General features: G+C 41.3%; 2 pseudogenes; both read right to left on the bottom strand.

Annotated features, from left to right (window-relative positions):
• Nucleotides 1-539: 539 nt before the first annotated feature.
• LOC142429565 (transcription factor 19 pseudogene) lies at nt 540-1,325 on the bottom strand (annotated as a pseudogene).
• A 1,933-nt stretch (nt 1,326-3,258) lies between these two features.
• Nucleotides 3,259-3,374, bottom strand: LOC142438252 (U6 spliceosomal RNA; annotated as a pseudogene).
• Between the last annotated feature and the right edge of the window lie 7,193 nt (nt 3,375-10,567).

Genomic DNA, 10,567 nt, shown 5'->3' with positions numbered 1-10,567 from the left:
TGGTTCACAATGCTAAGATAGACAAATTCAAATGGAATAGTATTGCATTAGTCAACGAAAAGGGTATTTAAAAATCTATCTTGAAGTATAATGTTATTTGTTATAGGATAATATCTATCCACATCTAAGGAAATCTAGTCAATACAACTCTTTTTTTTTGCATGGAACTTGTTTTTATTGGGAAATAAGAAGCAAAAAACACAAACAAGCCAAGCTACGGTCATAACAGCTGAAAGCAGGGTTAGCCACAGTGCAGGGACATTTTAGAGCCATGTCCTGGGTTTTCCAGGAGCCCTTAGGCAATGCTGTCCAAGGACACCAAGCATTGGCTTGCCCAGATACTGGTCCCAGACCTGGTATCCATGGCAACGCGCTCTACAGCCTAGATCAGTGGGTGTTTCCAGTTTGCTGTCGACAACTTCTTGAAGGTGATTCTCTCTGGCGGGATCCGGCTCTTCTGTCACCGTTGACCATGAGCTCCAGTCCCTGACTCAGCATCCAAGGCATGGGGCCTCTGAGTCGCTCCCTCCCAGTGGGTTTCAGTAGGGTTTTCTCTCCTCGAGTTTCTTCTTGGGTGCTATGAGGGCTGGTGGGGAGCTCTCAGGAGACATCCAGCTCTCAGAACATCTAGTTCTGTCAACACTCCGTGAACTGATTTCCTTCAGTTTCTGGGGGCCGTGTGGGGGGCAGAAGGTGCAGCCCCGACTTCCTCAGGGGTGTGGGAGAGGGTAGGCTTTAGGGCCCACCTCCATTTCGGGACAAGGCGAGAGGCTGGGAACGGAGCTTGCTAAGGCTGCCCATGGAGTTGAGGATCAGGGTGGTCTTTGTGGCTAGGGAAAGGGTGCTGAGGAGCCGCTGTGGAGCCCCCTCAGAGGGTGACACAGGCTGGAAACCGCCCCTGGCCCCCGCTTCTCCCCTAGGCAGCGAATGGTGATGGCTGAAAAATCCTGAGGTTTGACTCGAACTTGCGGGAACATGAAGTAGAACTCAGAGGTCCCGGATCCTGGGGTCCCTTCAGGGCCAAAGGTTAGGAGGTCACCGTCATTCATATCCAGCCTGTGACCCCTTGGGAGTTGGACACTATTAACTAAGGTCCCTTGGCTGCTGTGGTCTTCCAGGCATCCCCTCCACTTCTCACCGTGGCGCTTGGCATGCAATTCAGTGTGCACCCCAGAGATGAGGCCGGGGTCCCCCTGGGGTTGCAGGGCCACATCACACAGGTCAGCCCTGAGGCCCAGGCGATAGGTGCAGCCAGTGGGTGTATGGAAGGTGTAGAGATCGCCCCGGCCCGCCCCCATGAGCAGCAGCTGCAAGTAGGGCAGCATCAGCATCGGCGGTGCCTCTGATCACCACACCCTCCCCTTCAGGAATCCATTCACTTTTCCAAGTTCTCCTGCCAGTGAGACGCGAACTTGGGTTGTGCTCTTGACTTCGAACCCACTTGCTGCGTGGGGCAGCTTCAGGATGGACGCAGTCTAGGCAAGAACAGCCAACCCCATGTAGCAGCTTTGCAACGGAAACATTCAAGGAGAGAGTCCTGCCCTTCAGGGCGACACCAAATCAGCAACACCCTACGGCGCCTCAGTTGAGTCGGATCCTCAGGTCCCACATTATTCGCTACGCCTCCGATGCAGTGCAATCTCGGAGAGGTCTCCTTTCCAGACGGGGCAGACCCTTGCGGTTGTCCCGGCACCCCTCCAGCCCCAAGGTCCACAGCAGCTCCCGTGGCTGTCTGACTGGGAGGGTGGCTGGGAGGGGCAGAGCCCCCGCGCGTGGGCCCCTTCGAACCCTCTTTAGGAATTCTCAATACAACTGTTAATAAAATTTATGCGTCCACTTCTAAAGTTAGTAATGAAAAAGACTGAAGAATTCTACGACTTTACCAGTCTGAAATTGATCAAATATGCAATTGAGTTGCATTTGATTATTATTGGTGATTTGAATGAAAAGTTGGAAACAAAGAGAAAGTAATAGTAGTTGGAAAATATATCTTTGGAAATAGAGAGGAAGCTCAAAATCTCGACAGAATTTTGCAAGACCAATTTCTTCATCGTAGATATGTTTATTCAACAACATAAACAACAACTATATATGTGAACTTTATCAGATGGAATGCATAGAAATCAAATCGACTACATCTGTGGGAAGAGGTAATGGAGATGCTCAATATGATGAAAAGAAAACTGGAGGCTGGTTGTGGAACTGACCTTTGCTCGCAATTGCCCATATATAAGTTCAGGTCAAAGTTGAAGAACATGGAAAGAAGGCCACAAGAGCTCAAATACCACCTTGGGCATATGTGACCTCATTTTCAAGAACATCTCAAGAAGAGATCTAGCTCACTCTACACGGATGAGAGAAGACCTGCCATGTAGGATGAAACTGAGAATATCATATATGAAGACAGCAGAAGGTAATTAAAAGACAGGCAGGAGGGAAAGGCCAGCAGGAATGTCTCAAAGGCCCTGGCACTTGTTCCAGAGTATAGAAGGCTGAAGCACATTGAAGAAATGATGAAGTTAAAGAAGTAAGCAGGAATTTTCAAAAGGCAACATAAGACATAAAAAAGCATGATAAGGAAATGTGCAAAGACCTAGAGCAACTGTTCTCAACTTGTGGGTAGCGACCCTTTGGGGATCAAACGACTCTTTCACAGAGGTTTCCCGATTCATAACAGTAGCAAAATTACAGTTGTGAAGTAGCAACAAAAACAATGTTATGGTTGGGGGGTGGTCAACATAACATGAAGAACTGTATTAAAGGGTCATGGTATTAGGAAGGTTGAGAACCCCTGAGCTACAGTGAATAGACCCCAAAATGTGGTAGTTACATAATCTGGTGTCAATTTGGGACTTGATTAAGAGTGAAGGGGTGGAGTCTAGTCTGTCAATCTGGCTATAGCCAATGAGGCCCCTGTGTGGGCTTGGCCTTCTCCTTAGAATTCTGGGAAATCTAGACTTTCTTCCTTGGAAATGGGAGACACTTCTCTCTCTCTCTCTCTGCTCACTCCCTTGGGCAAGCTCTGATGACAAGACACATGGTACTCTGGGAGCTGGAGAAGTCACATGCACCTACCCTGATACAACCAGACCTCTGGAGCCATAGAAGCCAGGTAGAAACACCTGCCAGTGCTGAGATGCTCTATTTAGTGAGTCTGAAGAGGACTTTATAGATTGGTATTGGACATATGGGCTAATATTGGACTTATGGATTGGACTGGACTGGGTTGAGATGCTTTCTTTTTTGCCCTACAAAAGCAAAAATATGGAATGCTTTACGGATTTGCATGTCATCTATGTGCAGGGGCCATGCTAATCTTCTCTGTATCTTTCATGAGATGTTTTCTTAATGTACAGTTACCCTTTATATAAAACTCTTATACACATATGAGTTTCTTTGGATCTGTTTCTCTCGTTTACCCAGACAAACACACAAAAGAAGCACATATTCAGCATATAACAAGTTGGAAGAACTGAAGACAAACATCAAGCCTCAGGTTGCAATATTAAAAGATTCTATGGGAAAAATATTGGACGATGAAGAAAGCATCAAGAAAAGTTGGAAGGATACACAGGATCCCTCTATCAAAAAGAACTAGTTAATATTCAACCATTTCAAGAGATATTATATAATCAAGAATGGAACTAAAGGTAGAAGTCCAAGCTTCTCTGAAGGCGTTAGTGGAAAACAGGGCTCTAATAATTGATGGAATATCAATCGAAATATTTCAACAGGTTGATGAAGCACTGGAGCATTCTTCTAGGCTAAGACATTTGGGAGAAAGTTACCTGGCCAACAGACTGAAAAAATATGTATATTTGTACCTATTCCAAAGAAAGGTGATCCTACAGAATGTGGAAATTACCAAGCAATGTCATTAATGTCCGGATCCTTGACCTCTGCCTCATGGTAGATTTTCCTCTTAGGCTAGCCAGAGGTGATATGTGGTCTCAATGTTTACTGGTTTTTGTTGTTTGTTTTTTTTCTGGAAAGGACTTGGGAAGTTAAAGTTTAGATTCTTTTCCTTGGTTGCTATCTTTGATTATTCCTATCTGAAATGGTGAAAATGAACACGATTAATGAACATTTTGAGGTCAGGGTGCGAAATCTCTCCTTGAACTTCTCTGAGACCATGTCAAAATGGCTGACACACTGCCCTGGATTGATGTAGTCAGAGGTCTAAGGCCATATTTGGTATTGATGGAATAGTTTAGATAAGGATTAAGATAAGCCTATAGAATTAGACTGTTTTAAGAATTGAGTTTAGGATCAGGCTGTACTAGATCTATACTGGGCTTTTTTTGCCTAAAGTTATTGATAAAATGTGTGATAGAAATGATTATTGGGAAGTAAAAATAGAGTTTGTAAGCCTACTTGCCTTCAACTATCAAACTGGATCTTTATGTGGGTATAGACAAACCTGCAAAGAAGACTCTAAAAAGAGAAGTCCCACCCAGTGCTCAGGACATTTGCATTTGAATATACTTTGTCAGGGGACTGTGGAAAGACTGAAGAAGAAAAAAGTATTTTGTCTTTTTGAAATTGGAACTAGTGGTTTGTGCCTGAAGCTGGAAAAATTTGGAGGCATGAAGGAACTCTCCTCTCTAGGAATGAACTTTAAAGGGAGCCTGTGGGAAGCCTGAAAAGCATGCTAAATGACCACCTGGATCCAGTTGTTTAGTGGTAGGGGAAAAGCAGCAATAGAGAGATGAGTTGATCCACTGACACCTGTGGATCTGTTTCACAAGGATTAGAGGAGAAGATGAGAGCAGATTGGCTGCTCTGAATGAAGTTCATGATGTAGCCCAAGGGGACTAGAGTTGTTGAGAATTTGTGCCAGAGCCAATGGTTAAAAGGCAAGTCAACCAATAGGAACCCAGATGAAGCTAAGTGACCTGGCCCACAGTGAGTTGACCAGAACCTGACCAGATGAAGATAAGATTTTTTTTAGCCTGTGAATTTGTGTATGTTGCTGCTGACTTCAGGGATGGCCTGTCCTGATTTGACTTTGCTTATGGATCAGACTCACAGGGTCCCAACTGGAATAAAGTTTCAAAATATTAAAGAACATGCTTGTCTTCTCAGAGCACTGGGCTGATAACTGGGAAGTATAGAAATTGGACAGCCAAAATTGGGGGGATAAAGGCATGAAGTGGCTGACTTATAGACTTTCATAGGTGGGGGATCATATCCATAGGATTATGAGATTATGGTGTAGGTATTTATATAACTTCCATTATTAGGCATAGAATTTTTTTGTTTTGTTCACTTAGAGAATATTATGTTTAAATGAGGTTGGCAAATTTTGAGTTGTATGAATGTTAGTTTTATCCTTTTAGGTACGAATTTTACTTTATTACTGTTTTGTTTAACAAATTATGTATGACTGAAGAGTTGTATAAAGGTGTCAAGTTGGCAATGGTTGGTCTGTGGTGGTTAAATAATCTCATGTCAATTTGAGGATATTAAGAGTGAAGGGATGGAGTTTAGCCTGTCAATCAGGTCACAGACTGATGATGCTTTCTGTGGGCATAACCTTCTCATCAGGGTACTGGGGACTTTCTCTCATTCTCTCTGGAGGAGGGACACACTCTCTCTGCTGTGCCTTCCTTTTGAGGAGCCACAGGCTGAGATGCTTCCACTGCCACTGAGATGCTTCCACTGCCAGTGGATCCATGAGGGTTTTCACCCACCAGTCTGTGACCTTCCTGAATTCTTGCATTGCATGTGTTGTGGGAGTCTGAAGAGGAATTTATAGACTAGAATCAGACATATGGGCTAATATCGAACTTATGGACTTCTTCTGGACTGACTGAGAAGTCTTCTCAATATGCAATTGTTCTATGATATAATGTTCTCTCTTACAGAATGTTCTCTCTTGCAGAATGCTCTCTCTTACACATACATACATGAGTGTCCCTGGATTTATTTCTCTAGTCAATCCAGACTAATACAACATGACATATGAATGAAATACTGGTGAAGATCATCCAAGAGCAATTGCAGAAGTGGATTGACAAGTCGCTGAAAAAATTCTGGGCAGCATTTTGTTCAGCTGTATTTAGGGTCCCTGTCAGTTGTATCTAACTGGATGGCAACTAAAAACAGCACAACAAGAGGGACAGCTAGGAACTCTTGTCCTAGATAGCCTGACTCATATGTTTGGATTTCTCTAGGTCAAAGGGGGAAAGTGAACCACGTTTCCAGCATGAAAGTATTTTCCAAACTTCTTCTTTTGTCTTCTATGCTCTGATGATTAGAGTTTATATCAACTAGGTACTCCTGGTGAACGTAGGGGCAGAGCCAAACCTATCAATCATATTTCAGTTGATGACATCTCCTTGAGAGGTCACATTTTGCATAAAAAGAGAGACCCATAGCAGAGCTAAGTACTCATGAAATTCTACTGGGTCTGCATCCTGTGTCTGGTTTGTCAATCTCCTGTTCTATTGCCCATCGATCCCAGGAGCACTGAACAGACTGAAGACCCCTCACTCATTTGGTCAACCTTGAATTCATTTACTTCTACATCCAACAGTCCATGGCTCTCCCGCATCACCATCCTGATTCCTAGTCATCAATTTTGGCAGCTACATGAGTCAATAGAAGCCTCTAGTTTATATCTGAACTAAGGACTCAAATTGAAGTGAATTTACCTATTTCTACAACAGTATAAGACATTTTTCTATAGAAGTCTATTTATATATACATACAAATAGAAGCATCACTGATTTTACTTCTCTAAAGAACTCAACCTAACTTACTTTCTAATGTCTAATTGGCCAAAGCAAATCATATGATAAAGACCATATCCAAGGGTTGAAGAAGTAGATTCTGAACCATGTGTATTGGACAGGGTTCTCTAGAGAGACAAACCAGATTGCTAGTAATTATATATAAATATATTTATAAAAATAGATATATAATTCAAGAAATAAACCATTAAATAATACACAAATAGATAATACAAGAAATTAACAGTTAAGTTATAAAGCAGTGAGACACTAGCAGTCCTTCAAGTTTCGAGAGCTGCCAGTTGCCAGTCCCCTTCTGTAGAGAGAGCTGGGCTATATATACCCAGGAAGCAAACAACAAGGCAGTTCCCCAACTGTCATCAACTGTCAGTCCCCAGCTCCAGAGATGAACATTCCAATCGTGTAGGCTTAAAGGGACCTCAACTTACAGCGACACAGTCCACAGGCTAGGCATCCCACAGGTAGTGTACCCCTTTAAACTGAGGCACAGAACAACCAAGGTGAGGCTCACCAAGCCATTTATCCCTCTGCCCTTCAGTTAATCCTACTTGTGTTTATCGGCCAGGCTGGCACAATAAACTATAGCACCATGTCTTGATGTTTGTTTCCCAAGTTCTTACAGGGAAAAGCTAAAAATTATTTTGTGTATGTTTTGGTCAATCTACAATATGAAACTCATATTTAATTATATAATCTCAGGAAGGAGCTAACATACACACACACACACACACCAGATTTACCACTTGTTCACTGAGTGATTTGGACTATTGCACAGTGGGAATCCTACAGAGACTCAAAGGCCCTAGGGCATGTCTGGGATATATATATATATATATATATATATATATATATGGGTTTCCTGGGTCCCTGAGTGACAATGAGGTACAGAGTCCTCATCCCCATCATTGTTTTGTTAAGCCATTGTGTCCTCAGGCACCTTTTTTTACAGGCTGGCCTTACATAAATAACATAAGCAACTTCACAAACTTTGATCTGATGAATGACCCATTATTCCATGTGCCCCAACCTTCTGTGACAGAGCATATTGTTTACGCACCATCTTGACTTCATTAGTTTACTTTGCACTCCTGGACTCTAAATGCAATCATTACAGATTTTGTAGACTGTAAAAAGACTTTGATTAAGGTGGTGATTATCAAATCTAAGATCTGGAAACTGAAACAATCACATTATTCTATAATGTAAAGAGCCACACAATCTGCTAATATTATCTAATTTTTCCTGATGAGAAAATTTAGGCTTATAGAATTTTAGTCATTTTTCTAAAACTATCCAAAGAGTTCAGCAGTGGAACTAGAACTATAGTCAATGTACCACTGAGCTCATTGCTCACCACAGTCATTGGATTTCGAGTTGTCAAATAAATGAATGGATGAATGGTGTTCACCCTTTAATATCCAGCTTAATGGTACTTGATCCATAAAGTTCTTCTGCAAATTTCTCCCTTCACATTAATCACCCTCATTCTCTTTCCTTCTGAAAAATGGTATTGATCCTTTATGTAATATTTAATGAAATTGGCCTATATGTTCATTTGCATGCATCTTGATAGCCCTGGGAAAGGCAAACAGATTTTATTTCCTGTGTCAAGTTAAAGTGATTGGTGGCAGCTGCCTAGATTACAAGATTGAAATGGTGTATGACACCAAATCTCACTCAGTGGGAAAGAAAACCATAAATGATTAGTAATGTCTGCCTTGGGAAAAAAAAGAAGCAGAAGCACTGGGATTAATACCACATATTAGCAAACCTATTGTCTATTCAAACAAAAACTTCTCAGGAGAGAGGCACAATGTTTTTATTCTTCCTTGTGTTCCGTTTGGTTCAGTAGAGTATCATGCATATAGTAAGTAGGGTGTTTAATGAATGCTGGTTGAATTAGCGTGACATGAAATTGCAGGATACTAAATTGAAAAGTCTTTTGAAAACATAGATTTAAGAAATATAATTTCCTATCTTTTCTTCCCACATAATCAAAATTAAATTTTAAGGGATGCTTTGAGTTACTATTGTTAATTTACATTTGAATCACTGTTGCTAATTTACATTTAATAACAACCCCATCAGAATATTTAATCCAAATGTTCACTATTTATCTACTCTGATTTTTAAATTAGATAAATGTATTCACAATAGTATATTTTCTCTCCAATAATTTAATAGAATTGAAAATCCAGATGATGACCAGTCATATCAAGTAGTGGTGTTGCCTGTCACATCTAATGAACAATTTACTAATTTAGAATATAAGTATTTTTAAAGAAATAAAGTGGGGCAAATACCAATTAATACTCTTTAATCTCAAAAACCTTCCAAAAAGACTGAAATACTAACAATATACATTATCTGATTCACGTGATTTCCTAAGGAAAATGTAAATTATTGGTCAGGATTTTCTCTCTAAGTGATTCCAAAGAAAGGACTTAGGGACCATTCTTACAAGGATTGACTCAGAGGCCCAGGGCTGTGGGGGAACACGCTGTAATGATGTACAATATATACTGACTCGCTAGTTAGAAGAAGAAGCTGGCATGCATTATCAGGAGGGGGAGTGGGAGGTTCAGGAATTTTAAATGGTGCTTACACATTGGAATTTAAGTGTTATATCTACCTTTGAAGATTAGATCCCTATGACTGTTTTAAGAACTCAAGTTTGGTCCTCCAGGTATTTGAGAAAATGGCACTGGGTTTTGGTGCTCCATCTACAATTGTCCACCCCTTACCGGCATGTCAACTCATTGGATGGCACTAAATTCATCTTCTCCAGAAATGTGCCTCTTCCTATATGCGTTTCCCTCTTCTTCTAGAGGTACTGCAAGGACTCAGTTCTCCTGTAGCAAATACTTGGGGTTTAGAACTTTGAGTCCAACCAGAGAAGCTTTGTAAGAAAGGTCTGTGATGCGAGTCCCAACGATGGGCCATTGAGAAGCTTGTGGAGCACACGCAGGTCGACGCGGACACACGCAGGGTTGCCATTGGTTAGAATCCACTACAACCAATTGTTTTTGTGGTTTTTTTTTTAGTCTTAATCATTCTATCTGTAAACCATGAAAGCAGGATTTGTGGGTGACATTCAGACAAAAATTCAAGATGTAGTTCTATCAATTAATAAATGTATGACCTTATGTAAGTTACTTATCTCTAAGTTTTAGTTTTTGAAACTATAAATTGGAGCAGCCAGTTAATAGATTTGAGTCCCAGGTTCCCAATAAGATAACTACTGTACATTTTTTATAAGTCAAAATAAACCCTGAGTATAGCTAACAATTTCCCCCTATTAAATATACTTTGATCAAAAACACTGGTCATACCATCTCTTCTGTTCTTTATAACTCAATTGGCACTACTCTACTTTTGTACCTCAAGACCTCTTACTGATGATCTTGCACTTTGAAATCTTCTGGCCATCTTGCCTCAAGGGCCTGGCCTCCCACTTGCTTTTCATATTATTTTCACTGTTGTATTGCCTGGCTTCCCCATGCCAGCTGTCATTCAAACAGCTCTGAGTCTCTATCAGTTTTTTGGATGACCTGGAAAGTAATCAAGAGTAGTTGTCAGAAAACTGAAATACTTCGTATCCATTTCTGCCTCAGTAACTACCACGAAGATGCCTCTGACCAATGTGGTTAAGTCCAGTAGAACTGCTGCCCAGGGTTTCTGAGGTTGCACATCTACAGAACTAGACTGCTTTAGGCTTCCTCTGCGGACCAGCTAGTGCAGTGCTTAACCCATTGCGACACTAGTGCTACTTACCAATCACATAAGACCTCAAATATTTGGAGAAATAAAAA

The sequence above is a fragment of the Tenrec ecaudatus genome, chromosome 1 (genome assembly GCF_050624435.1).
Source record: "Tenrec ecaudatus isolate mTenEca1 chromosome 1, mTenEca1.hap1, whole genome shotgun sequence".
NCBI classification, from domain to species: domain Eukaryota; kingdom Metazoa; phylum Chordata; class Mammalia; order Afrosoricida; family Tenrecidae; genus Tenrec; species Tenrec ecaudatus.
This window is presented reverse-complemented; position numbering and strand designations above follow the sequence as displayed.